The sequence below is a fragment of the Macaca thibetana genome, chromosome 5 (genome assembly GCF_024542745.1).
Source record: "Macaca thibetana thibetana isolate TM-01 chromosome 5, ASM2454274v1, whole genome shotgun sequence".
NCBI lineage: Eukaryota > Metazoa > Chordata > Mammalia > Primates > Cercopithecidae > Macaca > Macaca thibetana.
In genome coordinates, this window is record NC_065582.1 from 135443875 (window position 1) to 135467740 (window position 23866).

Below are 23866 nucleotides of genomic sequence, written 5' to 3' on the forward strand. Positions count from 1 at the left end.
GTTTCAAAAAAAAAAAAAAAAAAAAAACCGTTGTGAAACTACCAAGGTCTGTGGTTGAGGGTTGGTTTTCTTTTCTTTTTCTTTTTTTTTTTTTTGAGACGGAGTCTCTCTCTGTCGCCCAGGCTGGAGTGCAGTGGCACCATCTCGGCTCACTGCAAGCTCCACCTCCCGGGTTCACGCCATTCTCCTGCCTCAGCCTCCCGAATAGCTGGGGCTACAGGCGCCCACCACCACTCCTGGCTAATTTTTTGTATTTTTAGTAGAGATGGGATTTCACCATGTTAGCCAGGATGGTCTCGATCTCCTGACCTCGTGATCTGCCCGCCTCGGCCTCCCAAAGTGCTGGGATTACAGGCCTGAGCCACAGCGCCCGGCTGAGGGTTGGTTTTCTAACCAACCTTTGTCTAGTCTAGTCTAACCTTTGACTGCAGACATCATATAAGGAACATGGTTGCCTCAGATCCAGAAGATATCAGGAAGGGCTGATTTGTTCCACACTATTTGATCAAACTGATTGCAACAAGATGTGGACAAGTTTTGCTATGAGTTTGTCCCAAAACATTGGAAAGAAACCCCACATCCTGTCACCCTCCCTGAGGGCAAGGACACTCAAGAGTTGAGAAATCTGAGGTTTAACCTGTGCTGGGGATGATGACTGATACAAAGGATATAGGACCTCACCTAATGGATTTCAAAGATTGCTGATGTAAGATACACCAAGAACAAATGTTGATGCCCTGGTAGTAGAACAGGGGACCCCTTGTGGGTCCTGTCTTTGATCTCAGGAACACAAATCTTACATCATATTTATCACTGTGAAGGCAAAAGAAATCTTCAATGATGAGGTCTGGAAATTCTGAATATTCTATGCAAAGTATTAGAATTTCACAAGAGAGGACTTTGCTCAGAAGAGAAAAATGAATGGGCACCAAGTGGTAATTCACAGAATTGTCATTCCCATGCTCTTAACTCTCAAGTCTGTTTTGAGATCAGGAAACATGGAGTCTTTATTCTCACTGTGTCCCCTGATTTGAAGACTGTGATTAATTAAGGTGTCATTCATGACATGATGAGCCATCTTGAGATATTTGAATATCCTGCCATCACGGGAACCCAGACCTACCTCTGGACTAATTATTGGGAGGGGACTGTGGGAAAGAATAATGACTTGAAAATAGAAATCTTTAAGATGTTCTTGAGTAGAACAAACTTCTCCAATAAAGATGTCCATGTGTTTGTATTTGGAATGGATAATACCACATATTCTGTAACTCCAATTCTTTAGTATTAGCTCTTTGTGAAAACCTTCTTAGAAACAAGGTGTAGATTTCACTAGATTGTGTTTGGGGGCTATGATCCTATGAAAGATTATCCCCTACTTTGTTTGCCAGTTCTGCCAATAAGACCTCTATGTCCTGTCTGCTCTCTCGTTCCCCCAAATAAAGCTGGGATTTCTGTACCATTAACTAACTGCCCAGCATACAAACCTTTAAGTAAGAAAGAAAGCTTCCTCTTAACCTTCATCAAAAAAAAAAACAAAAACAAAAACAAAAAAACAAAAAAACACCAAACACACAAACAAAAGAAAATCTGAACTAAGAATAGAGAGCTTTGGTACTTCTTAAGTACAATGACTAATAAAATATAAACACACTTGCTGTCTCCAGGGGGTTTATAATTAAAATCATAACATATATTGACATTGTTTATCAGGCTAAAGACTATACTAATTGGCAGGAATAGAATATTCTTTCCTTTTTTTCAAAATTATAAGTACTCAAAAATTTAAGCAATCTCTATATTCTACTTACTACTTCTAATGAAGACCTGACAATTCTACATTAATTCAATAGTAATTTTAAGCATTAGATATGTTGATTTGTAATTATCAAGAGAGACTGAGATCAAGCATTTATGTTGGTGTCTACATTACTAGAAATGATGCAAAAATAGGGCTTTAATAAAATGAAGAAACTATTTTTTTTGTTCATATGCACCTAACACAAACTGAGATCAATATGTGCAGCCTACGTCTCTGCCAAATTTATCCTCCTTCCAGCCCTACCTTAATCATCTAAAATTAAACTATTTGCAGACAATTTTTCTTGGAAATGTAATACTAATGGAGGCAATTATTTTTCTTTAGGCTACAGAAAAACAAATTTTTGTTTTATTTTTTATTAAAAAAAAAAATAGAGTGGCAGGGTCTTGTTGTGTCGCCCAGGGCTTGAATTCCTGGGTTCAAGTGATCCTCCCACTTTGGTCTCCCAAAGTGCTGAGATTACAGGCATTACTGGCCTAGAAAAATTCTGAAGAAGTATGATAAGACAAACTCCTCACCAGCAACCAAATTTTAGAAAATATAGTTTTTAATCTTAGGTAACTTGGGATGGCAGAAACAAACTGTCTTACTGTATATTCTTGAAATATACACTAAGAAACCTATATTCATAAGAAGAAGTCTTTTAAAAGGGATCACATTTCATAGAAACTTTATTATTGACTTACATTTAACATATGAGCTGTAGTATTTTTCTAGAATTTTATATTCATATTTGTTTTCCTGAGTTTTTTGGTTTTGGTTTTGGTTTGGTTTTGTTTTAGTTTTTGGTTTGTTTGTTTTTTATTTTTTTGTTTTTTTTTGAGACAGGGTCTCACTCTGTCACCCAGGTTGGAGTGCAGTGGCTCAATGTACCCTCGATCTCCCAGGCACAAGCAATACTCAGTAGCTGGGACTACAGGCACATGCCACCATTCCTGGCTAATTTTTTTATTTTTAGTAAAGATAGGATTTTGCCATGTTGGTCAGGCTGGTCTCAAATTTCTGAGCTCAAACAGTCCTCTTGCCTTGGACTCCCAAAATGCTGGGATTGCAGGCGTAAGCCACCACACCCAGCCTATTTTTTATTTTCTTGAGTATTAAAGGCATTCCATGACTATTGAAGTCAACTAGTTTAAGTTTAATGAAGACCTGATTAAAGTTAAATATTCACCAAAATAAAAACAATTATTATCACCAAAAAACCACCAATCTTTAAAAATCATTCCAAAAAATTAAAGTATCCACATAGCATCCCTGCAGGGACTATATTCAGCATGAGAGATGAAGTAGGGAATTTGTCACAGAACATTCAGCAGACAAACTTAAAGAGGGAATTTTAAAGTAGCTTTCAGAACCTAGGCTCAGAGGCAGTACTCAAGTGAGGTCCTGCTGCAGATGACAACTGCAAAAGAAAATGAACACTGATTTTCTCCAAGTTAGACTCATTTATTTAGCTGTTACTCATAAAGTAGAAGCCAGGTAAGCAGTAGTGTTGACTCATACATAATTTGCAAAGAGTTGATAAATTTGGACAACAGTAGTGGGACTGCTTTATAGTTTCAAAAGCTTCTTAACATCTTCTCTGTTTTGAGTTGATCATCTTGATGAATTATCTTCAGATCAAATTATATAAGCCAATCTGCAATGGAACAAGTTGGAGGAGATTTAGATTCACTAAGAAGTTCTCTAGAGAAAAGTGTTAGTTTGTTTAAAAGAAATACTTTAAACTGAGGGAATTCATCATGACTAGACCAGTCCTACAAGAAATGTTTGAGTCCTTCATCTAGAAGTAAAAGTGTCAGGCCTCTGAGCCCAAGCTAAGCCATCATATCCCCTATGACCTTCACATATACATCCAGATGGCCTGAAGCAACTGAAGATGCACAAAAGAAGTGAAAATGCCCAGTTCCTACCTTAACTGATGACATTCCACCATTGTGATTTGTGCCTGCCCCACCTTAACTGAGCGATTAACCTTGTGAAATTCTTTCTCCTGGCTCAGAACCTCCCCTACTGAGCATCTTGTGACCCCCACCCCTGCCCATAAGAGAAAAATCCCCTTTGACTGTAATTTTCCACTACTCACCCAAATCCTATAAAACAGCCCTACCCCTATTTCCCTTTGCTGACTCTCTTTTTGGACTCAGCCCGCCTGCACCCAGGTGAAATAAGCAGGTTTGTTGCTCACACAAAACCTGTTTGGTGTCTCTTCACATGGATGCACACAACAGAAAGGATGATTTCTACCATCAAGAAAACACACAAGAGTGTAAAACTCACTGGCATAGCAGATACACAAATGAGAACGAGAAAGGAATCAAATGTTACCACTACAGAAAACCACCAAACCTCAATGATAAATAATGAAAGAGGCAAAAGATCGATGAGACAAAAAGTTGGTTTTTTGCAAAGGAAAACAAAATTGATAAACTGCTAGCTAGATTAACCAAGAAAAGAAGAGATAAGATCCAAATAAACATAATCAGAAATGAAAAAGGAGACATGACAACAGATACCACAGAAATGCAAAAGGTCATCAGAGAGAATTATGAACGACTATATGCTCAAAAACTAGGAAACCTAGAGGGAATTGATTAAATACCAGGAAACACACTACCTCATAAGACTGAACCAGGAAGAAACAGAAAACCTGAACATGAAGGGGTGGCCTGCCCCTCCACACCTGTGGGCATTTCTCGTTAGGTGGAACGAGAGACTTGAGAAAAGAAATGAGACACACAGACAAAGTATAGAGAAAGAAAAAGTGGGCCCAGGGGACCGGTGCTCAGCATACAGAGGACCGGCGCTGGCAATGGTCTCTGAGTTCCCTTAGTATTTATTGATCATTATCTTTACCATCTTAGAAAAACGGAAATGGCAGGATAATAGGATCATCGTAGGGAGAAGGTCAGCAGTAAGACATATGAATAAAGATCTCTGTGACATGAATAAGTTTAAGGAAAAGTGCTGTGCCTTGATATGCATATGCAAATATCTCCATAAACCTTTTTAGTGCATAAAAAGCAGCATTGCCGCTGGCACGTCCCGCCTTCAGCCCTAAGGCGGTTTTCTCCTTTCTCAGCAAACAGAATATACAATCGGGTTTTACACCAGATGTTCCTTTGCCCAGGTACGGGTAGGAGACAGATGCTTTTCTCTATCTCAACTGCCAAGAGGCCTTCTTTCCTCTTATACTAGTCCTCCTCAGCACAGACCCTTCACGGGTGTCAGGCTGGGGGATGATCAGGTCTTTCCCTTCCCACGAGGCCATATTTCAGACTATCACATGGGGAGAAACCTTGGACAATACCTAGCTTTCCTAGGCAGAGGTCCCTGCGACCTTTGGCAGTGTACGTGTCCCTGGGTACTTGAGATTAAGAGAATGGTGATGACTTTTCACAAGCATACTGCCTTCAGGCACTTGTTTAACAAAGCACACCCTGCACAGCCCAAAATCCATTAAACCTTGAGTCACCACAGCACATGTCTCTTGCAAGGACAAGGTTGGGGGTAGGGTCACGGATTAACAGCATCTCAAATACAGAACAAAATGGAGTCTCTTGTGTCTACTTCTTTCTATATAGACACAGTAACAGTCTGATATCTTTCTTTTCCCCACAGAACAGACCAATAATGAGATTACATCAGTAATAAAAAGTCTCCCCACAAAGAAAGGCCCAGAACTGGATCACTTTACTGCTGAATTCTATCAAGCTTATAAAGAACACCAATTCTTCTCAAATCATTCCAAAAAATTAAAGAGGACGGAAATCTTTCTAATTCATTCTGTAAGGCCAGCATTATCTGATACTAAAACCAGACAAGGACACACACAAAAAAGAAATCTATGAGAGAAAAATACCTCTCAGGAACATAGATGTAAAAATCCTCATCAAAATACCAGCAAACTAAATCTAACAACACATCAAAAATATAATACACTATGATCAAGTGGGATTTATCCCAGGAATGCAAAAAATGGTTCAACATATGCAAATCAATAAATGTGATACATTAACCAAAGGAAGGACAAAAACCATATGATTATCTCAATAAACACAGAAAAAGCATTTGATAAGATTTAACATCCTTCATGATAAAAACTCTCAACAAGTTAGGCGTAAAAGAAACATACCTCAAAATAACAAAGGCCATATATGACAAACCCACAGCTAACATCATACCACTTGGGGAAAAGCTGAAAGCCTTTCCTCCAAGAACTGGAATAAGACAATGATGCTCACCTTTACTATTCTTATTCAATATTGTGCTGGAAGTCCTAGCCCGATCGATTAGGAAAGAGGAAGAAATAAAGGCATAATCCAAGTTGGAAAAGAAGTGAAAGTGTCCCTCTTTACAGATGACATGATCTTATACCTAGAAAAACCTAAAGACTCTACCAAAAAACTCTTACAAATGATAAATAAATCCAGTACAGTTGAAGGATACAAAACCAATACACAAAAATCAGTAGTGTTTCCATACAACAAAGATGAACTAACTAAAAAGAAATCAAGAAAGCAATCCCGCATTTCCACCCACTTCCCCACCTAGTGCCACTCTGGCTACCCTGCACTCACTCTGAGCTCCAGGCTCCTGCTAAGTTAGTGCCCCCATGGTCTCCCTTTAGCCACTATCATGATTATCTACCCTGGCATCATCAGTCATAACAGTTCTCCAACATGTATAAGATTTGGGAGATTGCAGACAGGCTTGCCTGGAGGTGGAGGAAAAGATGGTAAGTAGGACAGAAGGTAACACTCAAGACTTGTTCACTGGTGGAAATGCCTCTGCTGAAGGCCCCCTACAACAAAGGTACCTAAAGCACAGTAATCACTGGTGTTGATATTGTCAGGAACCTCACTTACAGGAAACCAGCTTCACAAAAGAAGCCTACAAGAAGTACATCAAAGATTACATGAAATCAATCAAAGGCAAATGTGGAGAATAGAGACCAGAAAGAGTAAAACGTTCTGTGACAGAGGTTACAGAACAATCAAGCACACCCTTGCTAATTTCAAAAACTCCAGTTCTGTACTGGTGAAAACATGAATCCAGATGGCATGGTTGCCCTACTGAACTACCATGAGAATGGTACGACTTCATATATGATTTTCTTTAAGGATGATTTAGAAATGGAAAAAATGGTAACAAAGTTGGCAATTTCTTTGGATCTATCACCTGTCATCATAACTGGCTGCTGCTTGTCATCCATACAACACCAGTACTTAAGATGGATGGGACTGATATAATCTTGAGCTCTTCATTTATTTTGACTATGATTTATTTGGAGTGAAGGCAGTTTTTAAGAAAACTATGTCAGGCTGTCTAAAAATAAAATGTACTTAAACTAAAAAAAAAAAAAAAAAAAAAAAAGCAATTCCATTTATAATAGCTAAAGAAAGAAAGAAAGAACATACCTAGGAATAAATTTAACTAAGGAGGTGAAAGACTTCTATAAGGAAAACTGTAAAACACTGATGAAATTGAAGAGAACGCAAAAACAGAACAACATACCATGCTCATGGATCAGTAGAGTTAATATTGCTAAAATGACCATACTACCAAAGCAATCTACAGATTCAATGCAATTCCTATTGAAATACCACTGACATTCTTTTCAGAAATAGAAAAAAAAAAAAAATCCCTAAAATTGGTATGGCACCACAAAAGACTCTGAATAGCCAAAGCAATACTGAACAAAAGCCAAGCTGGAGGCATCACACTACCTGACTTCAAAACACACTACAAAGCTATGGCAGCCAAAACAACATGCTATTGGTATACACATAGACATATAGAGCAATGGATCAGAATAGAGAACCAGAAATACACTCCATGTACTTACAGCAAACTGATTTTGACAAAGACACCAAGGACATACACTGGGAAAGGAACACCCTCTTCGATAAATGATACTGAGAAAACTGGATAGTCATATGCATAAGAATGAAACTAGACTCCTATCTCTCACTACTTATAAAATCAACTCAAAATGCAATAAAGACTTAAGCATAAGATCTGAAACACAAAACTACTAGAACAAAATGTAGGAAGAATGCTTTCGGACATTGGCCTAGGGAAAGATTTTATGGCTAAGACTTTAAAAACACAGGGAACAAAAACAAAAAATAGACAAATGAGACTATATTAAACTAAAAAGCTTCTGCTCTGCAAATGAAACAATCAACAGAGTGAAAAGACAGAGTCAAGAGACAACCTGTAGAATGGGAGAAAATACTTGTAAACTATTCATATGACAAGGGACTAATATCCAGAATATATAAGGAACTCAAACAACTCAATAGCAAAAACAAAATAAAACAAAAATACCCTCAAATAATCCCTTTAAAAAGTGGGCATAGGATCTGAATGGACATTTCTCAAAAGGAGACATCCAAACTGGGCACGGTGGCTCACACCTATAATCCCAGCACTTTGGGAGGCCAAGGCAGGAGGACTGCTTGGGCCCAGGAGTTCAAGACCAGCCTGGGCAACATAGTGAGACCCTGTCTCTATTAAAAAAAAAAAAAAAGGCATGGTGGCATGTGCCTGTGGTCCCTGCTATTTGGGAGGATGAGGTGGGAAGATCACTTGAGGTGGTACATGCCTATGGTCCCAGCTACTTAGGAGGCTAACGCTGGGAGAACAAGCCTGCAGTGAGCCGTGATCACGCCACTGCACTCCAGCCTGAGTGACAGAGTAAGACCATGTCTCAAAAAAAGGAAGACATACAAATGGCCAACAGGTATTTGAAAAAAAATGTTGAACATCACTAATCATCAGGGAAATGCAAATCAAAGCCATGAGATAACGTCTCACCCCAATTAGAATGGCTATTATAAAAAAGAAAAAAATAATGCTGGTGAGGATGTGGAGAAAAGGAAACTCACACACTGTTGGTGAGAAGATAATTTGTTACAGCCATTATGTAAAACAGTATGGCGGTTTCTCAAAAAACTAAAACTGGAACTACTATTTGATGCAGCAATCCAAATACTGGGTATCCAAAGGAAAGGAAATCAGTATATACAAGAGATATCTGTACCCTTGTTTTTTTGCATCATTATTCACAATAGCCAAGATATGGAATCAACTTCACTATCCATCAATGGATAAATGGATAAGGAAAATGTGGTGTATATATATATATATATATATATATACACAATGAAATACTATTTGGTCATAAAAAAAAAAAGAAATCCCATCATCCACAGCAAAATGAATAGAACTGAAGGTCATTATGTTAAATAAAATATGCCAAACACAGAAAGACAAATATCACATGTTCTCATTCATATGTGGGAATAAAAATGGTGATCTCATGAAGGTAGAGAGTAGAATGACAGTTACTGAAGGCTGGGGAGGGTAGTGGGTAGGGAGATGAAGAGAAATTGGTTAATGGGTACAAACATACAGCTAGACAGAAGGAGTAAGTTCTAGTATTTGACAGCAGAGTAAAGTTACTATAGTTAACAATAATTTATCGTATATTTCAAAATATCCAGAAGAGAATATTTGAAATATTCCCAACACAAAGAAATGATAAATGTTTGAAGTGATGGATATCCTAATACTCTGATTTGATCATTATACATTGTATGCATGTATCAAAATATCAGTCATTTGTATAATTATTATGTATCAATGACAACATTCCTGAAATCCTAAAAAAAAAGACCTTTAAAGAACCAGTGAGGGTAAAGGATAACACCAAGGTCCGGCTCAAGCAACAGAAGATAGTTACAGAATTATTGTGCACATTCTGGAGAAGAAGCCATGTTGTTCCTAAGAGGGAAAAGAAATGGAAAAGGAGGGAAGAGAAAAAGTTGGATAAGAAGAAGAGAAGCAAGCAAGAGGATAGAATGCAGGGCCAGTATGGTGGCTATGGTCTGAATGTGTGCCCCAAAATCATACGTTGAAACTTAGTCACCAATATATAATATCAAGGGGTGTGTTCTTCGGGAGGTGATTAAGTCATGAGGGCTCCTTGCGTGTGAATGGGATTTATGCCTTATAAAAAAGGCTTCACACAGTATTTGCCCTTTTTGCCCTTCTGCCTTCCACCATGTGAAGACACAGTATTCAAGGCTCCATCTTGGAAGCTGAGCCTGAACCCTCATTAGACACAGAACCTGCTGGTGCTTTGATCTTGGACTTCTCAGTGTCCAGAGCTGTCAGTATTGAATGCATGTTGTTATAAATTACCCAGTCTCAGCTGTTTTGTTAGCAGCAGGAACAGACTAGGACACCAGCCCCCACTATTTATGAGTTTTGGCCTGTTCATACTGGCTCAAGAGAGCCAACTGGGTCAATTCCACGTTCAATGACATCACGTGGATAGTGCAAAATCACCGATGGGTATTTATATCGTGTAAACTGGCACATGCTATAAATCAGGGCTCACCAATGCCATCTTTCCTCTGGGAGCCTGTTTCCCTCAACACCTCTAGGTCTGGGGCAAGAAGCCAACATAACATTGGTCTGAATATTTATTTATTTATTTTGAGACAAAGTCTTGCTTTGGACCTAGAAGCCAACATAACATTGGTCTGAATATTTATTTATTTATTTTGAGACAGAGTCTTGCTTTGTCACCCAGGTTGGAATGCAGTGGCGCGATCTTGGCTCACTACGACCTCTGCTCCTGGGTTCAAGTGATTCTCCTGCCTCAGCCTCCTGAGTAGCTGAGATTACAGGTGCCCACCACCATGCCCAGCTAATTTTTTTTTTTTTTTTTTTTTTTTGTATTTTCAGTAGAGACAGGGTTTCACCATGTTGGCCAGGCTGGTCTCCTGACTTTAAGTGACTTGTCTGCCTCGGCCTCCCAAAGTGCTGGGATTACAAGTGTGAGCCACCGTGTCCGGCCAGGTCTAAATATTTGTAACAAGCTGTTAAATAAAATATGTTCTACCCTCACATCTTGACAAATATACTTTTATAATGATCTGGAAGGGCAGGATCCTATTTAGAATTCTCAGACTCCTTGGGGTCTCCAGATTATGGAGCTAGCTGGCTCCCTGGCTGCCCATCCCTGGTCTGAGGGCAGTTCCTTTGTTATTTCTACCTATGCCCCATCCTACACCGCAAAGGGCTTTGTGGACACATGTGTGGACACCTGATGCTGCACAGCTAAGCTGTAACCACACCCACTTCATAAAATGTGTGTCCCCGGGCTTCCTTAGCCTCTAGGGTTGTGTACTCCAGCTGTGCAGTCTGCCCTTAGGAGGACTTAATCAGGAAAGAGGCTGTACTGGCCCTGTAAATAGGCTCCAAGTGGTTTGGGCAGATAATTCTGTGGTCTAAGGCACCCAGACGTAGATGAATAGTATGCCATTGTATAGACCACTTTGGGTAATATGGACATTTTAACAACTTTTATCCTTCTAGTCAATGAGCATGAGCTATCTTTCCAATTATTTGTGTCTTCTTCTATTTTTCTAATGATTTTTTAATAGTTTTCAGTGTATTGATTTTGTATCCTACAACTTTACTATATTTGTTTATCTTAACAGATTTTGGGGGGAGTCTCTGGGGTTTTCTATATATAAGGACATGTTATCTGCAAACAGGTGTAACTTAACTTCTCCCTTTCCTATTTGGGGGATGTCTTTTATTTCTTTCTCTTGCTTAATTGCTGTAGCTAGGATTTCCAATACTATATGTTGAATATAGGTGGCAAGAATGGACATCTTTGTGTTGTTCTGATCTTAGAAGAAAGGCTTTCCATTTTCACTGTAGTGTAAAATATTAGCTGTGAACAAAGTCTGCATTTTAAAACACCTGTTAGATTCTTACTGGGAGAAGCTGAAGGCCTCTACATGTAAGAGATAGGGTAGGGCTTTGTGTTGCTGTTCCCTCCAAACTCACTAAATTTTGGCATGTTACCCTGGTATCCAGCCCTAGATGGAATTCTGCTACCTCTGTCATCATTAGCAAGCAGGCATCCTCTTCTTACAAGCTCAGCTCAGTTCCTTAGGCACTGTATCAGTTGAGATAAGGAAAAGCTGCTGTAATAATAACACAGCGGTTTAAAGCAAGAGACCGAGGTGAATGTTCCAAGGTGGCAGGTGGTCTGCTTCATGAGCCACTCAGGGGCTCAGGTTCCTTCCAGCATGATTCTGCACTACTGGCTGGGCCTTTTGTTGTCTGCATAGTAAAGTTCTAGCCAACCAAATGGCAGGAAGGGAACAAGAAGGGAATATGCCTCAGGAGAGGCATATTCATGTTCTTAAGGTGTAGGCCCAGAAATCTAGGTATACATTCTTCTATTCACATGCCATCGGGTGAAACTTAGCCACATGACTACAGCTATCTCTTAGGTGAGCTGGATGGGTGGGGTAGCCAAGCCCCTAGGAAGAAGAGGAGAATGGACTATCTGGTAGAAAGCTGGTTGTCTCTACCATTGGCACACTGCCAAGTATCTTTCAGGAAAGAATTAATCAAGGCAGATGCAATAATATTCTAGAGGCAAGTTAAGCTCACTTACTATTCAGAATAGGTACGAGAATCTTCAGGTCCAAATCAGAGTCTAAGCCATGAAGACCACTCTGAAAGATATAGATGGGCAGCTGGGCTCATAAATTTTATGCTCTCCTATACATATAAGGACACAAATTCTTCTACAGTATTGCTCATTAATCCACATATTTTATTTCATTTTTATTTATTTATTTATTTTTATACGGAGTCTTGCTCTGTCACCCAGGCTGGAGTGCAGTGGTACGATCTCGGCTCACTGCAACCTCTGCCTCCCGGGTTCATGTCGTTCTCCTGTCTCAGCCTCCCGAGTAGCTGGGACTACAGGCGCCCGCCACCACGCTCGGCTAATTTTTTGTATTTTTAGTAGAGATAGGGTTTCACCGTGTTAGCCAGGATGGTCTCAATCTCCTGACCTCGTGATTCGCTCACCTTGGCCTCCCAAAGTGCTGGGATTGCAAGCGTGAGCCACTGCGCCTGGCCTCACACATTTTATTTTTTAAATTTAAGTTTATTTTTTTTTTAGACATGGGGTCTTGCTATGTTGCCCAGGCAGGATTCAAACTTCTGGGCTTGGCTGGGCATGGTGGTTCATTCTTATAATCCCAGTGTTTTGGGAAGCCAAGGCAGGAGGATTGCTTGAGGCCAGGAGTTTGAGACCAGCCTGGGCAACATAGCAAGACACCATCTCTACAAAACAAAAACAAAAACAAACAGACAAAAACCTCCTGCATTCAAAGAATCCTCCCACCTCAGCCTTCTGAGTAGTATCACACACACACACGCCACTGTGCCTGGCTAATCCACATATTTTAAACACCACATATTTTGCCAACTAAAAACTATTTCTATCATTTAAAAAGTATATTAACAACTCGTACATTGAGATAGCAATAGTCAAACCACTTGTAATAGGTCCTCTGGAATGTGGAGATCTGAGAAAAACATTTCAAGGCCACGCATGGTGGCTCATGCCTGTAATCCCAGCACTTTGGGAGGCCGAGATGGGCGGATCACGAGGTCAGGAGATCGAGACCATCCTGGCTAACACGGTGAAACCCCGTCTCTACTAAAAAAATACAAAAAACTAGCCAGGCGTGGTGGCAGGTGCCTGTAGTCCCAGCTATTCGGGAGGCTGAGGCAGGAGAATGGCATGAACCTGGGAGGCGAAGCTTGCAGTGAGCCGAGATCACACCACTGCACTCTAGCCTGGGCGACAGAGTGAGACTCCATCTCAAAAAAAAAAAAAAAAAAATTTCAAACCTGTCCTGGAGAGTATATTCCTGATTAGGGCACTTCAAATGCTAAATTCCTATTTCTAGGTTAAAAGTAACAAACATGCATATATCACATTGTCCAGGCCCTTTATGCATATTGAAAACATTCATACCACACACACACACTCACATACACATGCACACACACACACACATGCACACAGGAAATACAGAAAACTATGCACCAAAATAGAGATGATTATTACTAGGTAGGGTCTATTTTGTGCAGGTATCAACATATAAATATTCCCAGAGGAATTTCATAATTCACGATTTCGTGAAGACAACAAAAGAAGTAAAGAATGACTGCATCTATTCTGAACTTGATGCAATTCTGAAGTCCTGATGTCAGTCGCTCCTTCTTCCTTTCTAAGGCACTGATGGTAACAATTCACTTCTGTGGTCAGGGGACTATTTCCAGGATGGCCTGGATCCTATTTTTGCCATCCCATACTGCTCTCACACCACACTGTCTGAGAGGTCTACTTCTGCATCTGGGCCCTTGTTATAAATGAAAGTAGTTCTTCTTTGCTTTGGTCCTGGATCAAAAGATAGCCCTCAACTACTGAGTCTTTAGCAATTCCTTTGCATCTGATTGCAGATGCAATTGAAAATTGCAATATAACTGCAGTTGCTTTGCCTGTGAAAAGGCAATATAACTGATGGTTGAAAGCAAAGATTCTTTCAGTTCCCTCATCTGAATAATGAGTTGGCAGATGTAGGGTGCTTAGGACAGCACCTGGCACGTAGTAAGTGGCACTCTGTGGGTGCCAGCTGTTATCATTTCCCTATTATCTGTTTCTCTTGACAGACCTTAGATAGTGGGACGTTGAATCTTCTTCACTTTATTTTATTGTTTTAATTAATTAATTAATTAATTTTTTAAAAAAGATAGAGTCTCACTCTATTGTCCAGGTTGGAGTAAAATGAGCCAATCATAGCTCACTGTAACCTCAAACACCTGAGCTCAAATGATCTTCCTGCCTCAGTCTCCCAAGTAGCTAGGACTACAGACATGCATCACCTCACCCAGCTAATTTTTAAATTTTTGTAGAGATGAGGTCTTGCCATGTTGTCCAGGTTGGTCTTGAGCCCCTGGCCTCAAGGGATCTTCCTGCCTTGGCCTCCCAAAGCTCTGGCATTACAGGTGTGAGCCACTGTGCCTGGCCTCCACTTTATTTTAAGAAGGAAACCACAGGTAAATACTCTTACACTTTATCACTCTTGACACTACCCTTCCACAAGTTAACTGCAGGAACAGGGTCAGATGGCTGCTGGGGTTTTTTTGAAACTTGACATGATTAAGCCTGTGATGCCAGGATAAAAAAAAAAATTACTTTTCTCTTGGCCTTTATCTGTTGTCTGCCTTTTAGACATTTAACTATCAGTCTTCCTACATGAAGGAATAAATGGGGTTAAAAACAAAAAAAGAGTTTTTCCCGTTCCGAGATGGCCAAATAGGAATAGCTCTGGTCTGCAGCTCACAGTGTGACTGACACAGAAGATGGCTGATTTCTGCATTTCCAACTGAGCCTCCACTGCTGCTACTCAGGCACACAAGGTCTGGAGTGGACCCCCAGCAAACTCCAACAGACCTGCAGCTGAGGGACCTGACTGTTAGAAGGAAAACTAGCAAACAGAAAGGAATAGCATCAACATCAACAAAAAGGACATCCACACCAAAACCCCATCTGTAGGTCACCAACATCAAAGACCAAAGGTAGATAAAACCACAAAGATGGGAGAAACCAGAGCAGAAAAGCTGAAAATTCTAAAAACCAGAGCACTTCTTCTCCTCCAAAGGACTGCAACTCCTCGCCAACAATGGAACAAAGCAGGACAGAGAATGACTTTGACTAGTTGACAGAAGTAGGCTTCAGAATGTTGGTAATAACAAACTTCTCCGAGCTAAAGGAGGATGTTTGAACTCATCACAAGGAAGCTAAAAACCTTGAGAAAAGATTAGACAAATGACTAACTAGAATAAACAGTGTAGAGAAGACCTTAAATGACCTGATGGAGCTGAAAACTATGGCACGAGAACTACGTGACACAAGCACAAGCTTTAGTAACCAATTCGATCAAGTGGAAGAAAGGGTATCAGTGATTGAAGTTCAAATTAATGAAATAAAGTGAGAGAAGTTTAGAGAAAAAAGAGCAAAAAGAAATGAACAAAGCCGCCAAGAAATATGGGACTATGCGAAAAGACCAAAGTAAAGTTTGATTGGTGTACCTGAAAGTGACAGGGAGAATGGACCCAAGTTGGAACACACACTTCAGGATATTATTCAGGAGAACTTCCCCAACCTAGCAAGGCAGGCCAACATTCAAATTCAAGAAATACAGAGAACACCACAAAGATACTCCTCAAGAAGAGCAACCCCAAGACACATAATTGTCAGATTCACCAAGGTTGAAATGAAGGAAAAAATGTTAAGGGCAGCCAGAGAGAAAGGTTGGGTTACCCACGAAGGGAAGCCCATCAGACTAACAGTGGATCTCTTGGCAGAAACTCTACAAGCCAGAAGAGAGTGGGGGCCAATATTCAACATTCTTAAAGAAAAGGATTTTCAACCAAGAATTTCATATCCAGCCAAACTAAGTTTCATAAGTGAAGGAGAAATAAAATTCTTTACAGACAAGCAAACACTGAGATTTTTGTCACCACCAGGCCTGTCTTACAAGAGACCCTGAAGGAAGCACTAAACATGGAAAGGAGCAACCAGTACCAGCCACTGCAAAAACATGCCAAACTGTAAAGACCATCAATGCTAGGAAGAAATCGCATCAACAAACAGGCAAAATAACCAGCTAACATCAAAATGACAGGATGAAATTCACACATAACAATATTAACCTTAAATGTGAATGGGCTACAAGCCCCAATTAAAAGACACAGACTGGCAGATTGGATGAACAGTCAAGACCCATCAGTTTGCTGTATTCAGGAGACCCATCTCATGTGCAGAGACACACATAGGCTCAAAATAAAGGGATGGAGGAAGATCTACCAAGCAAATGGAAAGCAAAAAAAAGCAGGGGTTGCAATCCTAGTCTCTGATAAAACAGACTTTAAAATAACAAAGATCAAACGAGACAAAGAAGGCCATTACATAATGGTAAAGGGATCAATTCAACAAGAAGAGCTAACTTTCCTAAATATATATGCACCCAATACAGGAGTACCCAGATTCATAAAGCAAGTCCTTAGAGACCTACAAAGAGACTTAGACTCCCACACAATAATAATGGGAGACTTTAACACCCCACTGTCAATATTAGACAGATCCATGAGACAAAAAGTTAGCAAGGATATCCAGGACTTGAACTCAGCTCTGTACCAAGCAGACCTAATAGACATCTACAGAACTCTCCACCCCAAATCAACAGAATATACATTCTTCTCAGCACCACATCACACGTATTCCAAAATTGGTCACATAGTTGGAGGTAAAGCACTCTTCAGCAAATGTAAAAGAACAGAAATCACAACAAAGTTTCTCTCAGACCACAGTGCAATCAAATTAGAACTCACGATTAAGAAACTCACTCAAAACTGCTCAACTACATGGAAACTGAACAACCTGCTCCTTAATGACTACATAATGAAATGAAGGCAGAAATAAAGATGTTCTTTGAAACCAATGAAAATAAAGACACAACTTACCAGAATCTCTGGGACACATTTAAAGCAGTGTGTAGAGGGAAATTTATAGCCCTAAAATGCCCACAAGAGAAAGCAGGAAAGATCTAAAATCAACACCCTAACATCACAATTAAAAGAACTAGAGAAGCAAGAGCAAACAAATTCAAAAGCTAGCAGAAGGCAAGAAATAACTAAGATCACAGCAGAACTGAAGGAGACAGAGACACAAAAACCCTTCAAAAAATCAATGAATCCAGGAGCTGGTTTTTAGAAAAGATCAACAAAATTAATAGTGTGGGGAAAAGAAAGAAAGATCAGACTGTTACTGTGTCTATATAGAGAGAAGTAGACATAAGAGACTCCATTTTTGTTCTGTATTTGAGATGCTGTTAATCTGTGACTCTACCCCCAATCTTGTCCTTGCAAGAGACATGTGCTATGGTGACTCAAGGTTTAAAGGATTTTGGGCTGTGCCTGAAGGCAGCTTGCTGGTTAAAAGTCATCACCATTCTCTTAATCTCAAGTACCCAGGGACACGCACACTGCCAAAGGTCGCAGGGACCTCTGCCTAGGAAAGCTAGGTATTGTCCAAGGTTTCTCCCCATGTGATAGTCTGAAATATGGCCTCGTGGGAAGGGAAAGACCTGATCGTCCCCCAGCCTGACACCCGTGAAGGGTCTGTGCTGAGGAGGACTAGTACAAGAGGAAAGAAGGCCTCTTGGCGGTTGTTGGCAGTTGAGATAGAGAAAAGCATTTGTCTCCTACCCGTCCCTGGGCAATGGAACATCTTGGTGTAAAACCCGATTGTATGTTCTGTTTACTGAGAAAGGAGAAAACCGCCTTAGGGCGAAAGGCGGGACTTGCTGGCGCAATGCTGCTCTTTGTGCACTAAAAAGGTTTATGGAGATGTTTATATATGCATATCAAGGCACAGCACTTTTCCTTAAACTTATTCATGTCACAGAGAACTTTATTCATATGTCTTACTGCTGACTTTCTCCCTATAATGATCCTATTATCCTGCCACTTCCTTTTCTTTAAGATGGTAAAGATAATTATCAATAAATACTAAGGGAACTCAGAGACCGGTGCCGGCGTGGGTCCTCTGTATGCTGAGCGCCGGTCCCCTGGGCCCACTTTTTCTTTCTCTATACTTTGTCTGTGTGTCTCATTTCTTTTCTCAAGTCTCTCGTTCCACCTAACGGGAAACACCCACAGGTGTAGAGGGGCAGGCCACCCCTTCAAATAGACCGCTAGCAAGACAATAAAGATGAAAAGAGAGAAGAATCAAATAGATGTAATAAAAAATGATAAAGGGGATATCACCACTGATCCCACAGAGATACAAACTACCATCAGAGAATACTATAAACCCCTCTATGCAAATAAACTAGAAAATCTAGAAGAAATGGATAAATTCCTGGATGCATACACCCTCCCAAGACTAAACCAGGAAGACGTTCAATCTCTGAATAGACCAATAACAGGCTCTGAAATTGAGGCAATAATTAATAGCCTACCAACCAAAAAAAGTCCAGGACCAGAAGGATTCACAGCCGAATTCTACCAGAGGTACAAAGAGGAGCTGGTACCATTCCTTCTGAAACTATTCCAATAGATAGAAAAAGAGGGAATCCTCCCTAATTCATTTTATGAGGCCAGCATCATCCTGATACCAAAGTCTGGCAGAGACACAACAAAAAAGAGAATTTTAGACCAATATTCCTGATGAACATCAATGAGAAAATCCTCAATAAAAGACTGGCAAACTGAATCTGTTATGCCCAGACCGTTTGCTCCCCGAAGAAGACCACCAGAGTCCAGAGTCAAAGCCAAGCGGCAAGGATCTTTACTGCAAGTTCGAACTTGGTCCCTCCATTCCACAGCATACAAGAGGGCCCCGAACAATGCGAGTGCTTGCTTTTTATAGCCCGATGTAAACAGGATATGTAAAGTTACAGGGGAACAAGGTAATTCTCTCGGTTACAGCACATTTAGCATTTTTTATTGGTTCCCGCTGTGTCCTTATTGGGGATTTCCTAGGTGGTGTTTTTCTGAAGTTTGAGAGAAATATGGAGGAATGTGTTTGTGCTGGGCTTAGGAAGGTGGGAGATATATGGGGGATGTGCCTCATTCCTTTCAAATCCAGCAGCACATCAAAAAGCTTATCCACCACAATCAAGTTGGCTTCATCACTGGGATGCAACGCTGGTTCAACATATGCAGATCAATAAATGTAATCCATCACATAGACAGAACTAAAGACAAAAATCACATGATTATCTCAATAGATACAGAAAAGCCTTCCACAAAATTCAATAGCCCTTCATGCTAAAAACTCTCAATAAACTAGGTATTGATGGAAGGTATCTCAAAATAATAAGAGCTATTTATGACAACCCCACAGCCAATATCATACTGAATGGGCAAAAACTGGAAGCATTCCCTTTGAAAACTAGCAGAAGACAGGGATGCCCTCTCTCACCACTCCTATTCAACATAGTGTTGGAAGTTCTGGCCAGGGCAACGGGCAGGAGAAAGAAATAAAAGGTATTCAATTAGGAAAAGAGGAAGTCAAATTGTCCCTGTGTGCAGATGACATGATTGTATATTTAGAAAACCCCATTGTCTCAGCCCAAAATCTTCTTAAGCTGATAAGCAACTTCAGCAAAGTCTCAGGATACAAAATCAATGTGCAAAAATCACAAGCATTCCTATACACCAATAACAGACAAACAGAGAGCCAAATCACGAGTGAACTCCCTTTCACAATTGCTACAAAGAGAATAATATTCCTAGGAATCCAACTTACAAGGGATGTGAAGCACCTCTTCAAGGAGAACTACAAGCCACTGCTCAATGAAATAAAGGAGGACACAAACAAATGGAAAAACATTCCATGCTCATGGATAGGAAGAATCAATATTGTGAAAATGGCCATACTGCCCAAGGTAATTTATAGATTCAATGCCATCTCCATCAAGCTACCAATGACTTTCTTCACAGAATTGGAAAAAAAACTAAAGTTCATATGGAACCAAAAAAGAGCCTGCATTGCCAAGACAATCCTAAGCAAAAAGAACAAAGCTGGAGGCATCACGCTACCTGACTTCAAACTATACTACAAGGCTATAGTAACCAAAACAGCATGGTACTGGTAGCAAAACAGAGATATAGACCAATGGAACAGAACAGAGGCCTCAGAAATAACACCACACATCTACAACCATCTGATCTTTGACAAACCTGACAAAAACAAGAAATAGGGAAAGAGTTCCCTATTTAACAAACGGTGCTGGGAAAACTGGCTAGGCATATGTAGAAAGCTGAAACTGGATCCCTTCCTTACACGTTATACAAAAATGTATTCAAGATGGATTAAAGACTTAAATATTAGACCTGAAACCATAAAAACCCTAGAAGAAAACCTAGGCAATACCATTCAGGACATAGACATGGGCAAGGACTTCAAGACTAAAACACCAAAAGCAACGGCAACAAAAGCCAAAATAGACAAATGGGATCTAATTCAACTAAAGAGCTTCTGCACAGCAAAAGAAACTACCATCAGAGTGAATAGGCAACCTACACAATGGGAGAAAATTTTTGCAATCTATCCATCTGACAAAGGGCTAATATCCAGAATCTACAAAGAACTTACACAAATTTACAAGAAAATAAAACAAACAATTCCAACAAAAAGTGGGCAAAGCATATGAACAGACATTTCTCAAAAGAAGACATTTATGCAGCCAACAGATACATGAAAAAATGCTCATCATCACTGGCCGTCAGAGAAATGCAAATCAAAATCACAATGAGATACCATCTTATACCAGTTAGAATGGCAATCATTAAAAAGTCAGAAACAACAGATGCTGGAGAGGAAGTGGAGAAATGGAAACACTTTTACACTGTTGGTGGGACTGTAAACTAGTTCAACCATTGTGGAAGATAGTGTGGCGATTCCTCAAGGATCTAGAACTAAAAATACCATTTGACCCAGTGATCCTGTTACTGGGTATATACCCAAAGGATTATAAATCATGCTAATATAAAGACATGTTGTACACATGTGTTTATTGCAGCACTATTCACAATAGCAAAGACTTGGAACCAACCCAAATGTCCATCAACAATAGACTGGATTAAGAAAATGTGGCACATATATACCATGGAATACTATGCAGCCATAAAAAAGGATGAGTTCGTGTCCTTTGCGGGGACATGGATAAAGCTGGAAACCATCATTCTGAGCAAACTATCACAAGGACGGAAAACCAAACACCGCATGTTCTCACTCAGGTGGGAACTGAACAATGAGAACACTTGGACACAGGGTGGGGAACATCACACACCGGGGCCTGTCATGGATTGGGGGCCTGGGGGAGGGATAGCATTAGGAGAAATACCTAATGTAAATGACCAGTTAATGGGTGCAGTAAATCAACATGGCACATGTATACCTATGTAACAAACCTGCACATTGTGCACATGTACCCTAGAACTTCAAGTATAATTTAAAAAAAAAAAAAAAGAGAGAGCAATAATTTTTTTTTAAAGAAAAAGGCACTCCATGGGCAGTGTTCGAAAGAAAGTCTAAAAAAGAGTTCCTCACTTCCTGTGCATTAAGTTTATCTATATACTTACCTGTTCCCTTTAATAACTAGTTTTTGCTGGTGTTTAAATATGCTAAGAACTACATCTCCCAGCGTGTGTGGCAGAGTGGTGGCCTCTGTGCACCATCTGCACCCATCAAAGGGGACAATGCAGTGGGCTGTGAGCACAGTGGCCCATCGGGGTTTTCTCCTGCAGGCATTCCCTCCTGTCTTGTGTCATCCACTTAGTTGTGCACAGACCAAGATACATGGTGGCGACCCGGTGAAGCTGACGCAGAGTCTAGTGGTTGGAGACATTGCCAAGCTAAGGCCAAACCAGAGGACACTGTTGCTATTTACCGATGACTTGATTGTGACCAGCACTTCTGAGGGGCATCTATATGTGATGTCCAACACTGGCTGCTGGGAAAAAGACTTGGCCTTCATGCAGGTCAAGGTCAGAGAACTTCAGAGGCAGGGCAGAGATGTAGGCCTGGAGGTGGTAAATACTGCCCTGCTAGCCCTGCAAGGGCCCCCTGTGGCTCAGGTGCTATAGGCCGGCGCGGCAGCTGGCCTGAGGAAACTGCCTTCATGACTAGTGCTGTGATGGAGGTGTTTGACATGTCTGGCCGGCACCTTACCCACTATGGCTGCACAGGAGAGAATGGCATGGACATCTTGGTGCCAGCAGTGGGGGCAGTTCACCCGGCATCAGCTTTTCTGAAAAACCCAGAGGCGAAGCTGGCAGTGCTGGCAGCTTGTGCCTGGAGGCGGGCCTCTGGCTGTATGGGAGTGACACTGATGAACACACTACCCCTGTGGAGGGCAGCCTCAGTTGGACATTGGGGAAGTGCCACCGAGCTGCTCTTGACTTCCCTGGAGCCAAGGTCACTGGTCCCCAGCTGAAGGGGAAGTGCAGTGGAGGCTTGTGGGGTTGATGTGTGAGGGGGCCCTGATGCAGGCACACAGTCCCACCTGAGCATTGAGGGTCCATGACTGGTACTGTGACCAGTGGCTGTCCCTTGCCCAACCTGAAGAAGAATGTGGCAATGGGTTACATGCCCTGCCAGTGGTCAGCCAGGGACAATGCTGCTGGTAGAGGTGTGGCAGAAGCAGCAGATGGGCGCGGTCAGCAAGATGCCCTTTGCATCCATGAACTGCTCTGCCCTCAGGTGAGGATGGCTCAGGGCAGGGCCACCCCCTCCAGAAGTCTTGCCCTAGAGGGCATCCTACAAGGGCTTTCGCAGGAAGCTGAGGCAGAACTCACTGGGGGTGGGCAGCTAAGGGGGAGGTTGGTTCTAGTTGTCTGGTTGGGGGGGTCATACCACCTACTCTCCCCACCCAACCCATGCCACTCCAGCTCCAGGACCCCATTTCTGAGTGACAGACCAGCCCATTCAATGTCTTCTTTCGGTCCATGATCCCACTGACCTACTCTAGCCTGATGGAGGGAAATGAGAAGCTCTGGTTCTGCCATCTCTCCCACTCTGCCAGGTGCCGGCTGTGGAACAAAGGCTTGCCTTTGTGGGGAGGATAAAACCTGCCCAACCTGCCTCACCTTGGTTATTCGCATTGCAAGGAGTCATTACCATGGGCAGTGTGGGCTCAGGCCACCCCTCCAGTTTGCTTTCCATAAATGCAAATTGTCCCTACTGTGAATGAGGAATGACTCACAGGCATGCGCCACCACATGAACCGCCACACCCAGCCATAAAGTTATTTTTAACTCAGGTTTATTTACAAAGAAATGGAATCCCAGAGAATCCAGAGAGGCAGAGTCAGAGTGACTGCGTTTAACCACCAAAGACAAGAAGCGTGGGCATATTTACAATACAGGGCAGCAGGAACGTATTGCTAACCAGTTGCCTTAGCTCACAAAGACCTGTGGTGGTAACTGATCATAGTGTTCCTAGGAACAAAATGGATGGGTAGTCAAAAATGTAGCTTGCATCATTATAGTGGAAAGTCACAGCCTTTTACCCAGTTTTCAGACTTAATAACTTTACAGATGCAGAGGGCCTTGATTGAAGAATGTCTCTGG

At 41.2% G+C, this 23866-nt stretch overlaps 1 protein-coding gene and 2 pseudogenes across 3 annotated transcripts in view; all 3 read left to right on the forward strand.

Moving 5' to 3' along the window:
* Positions 1–23866, forward strand: part of MRPS18C (mitochondrial ribosomal protein S18C) — an 856900-nt gene that overhangs the window by 621787 nt on the left and 211247 nt on the right. The gene's annotated exons all lie outside the window — the stretch shown is intronic.
* Positions 6464–7074, forward strand: LOC126954448 (translationally-controlled tumor protein-like; annotated as a pseudogene).
* Positions 21995–23001, forward strand: LOC126954449 (aminomethyltransferase, mitochondrial-like; annotated as a pseudogene).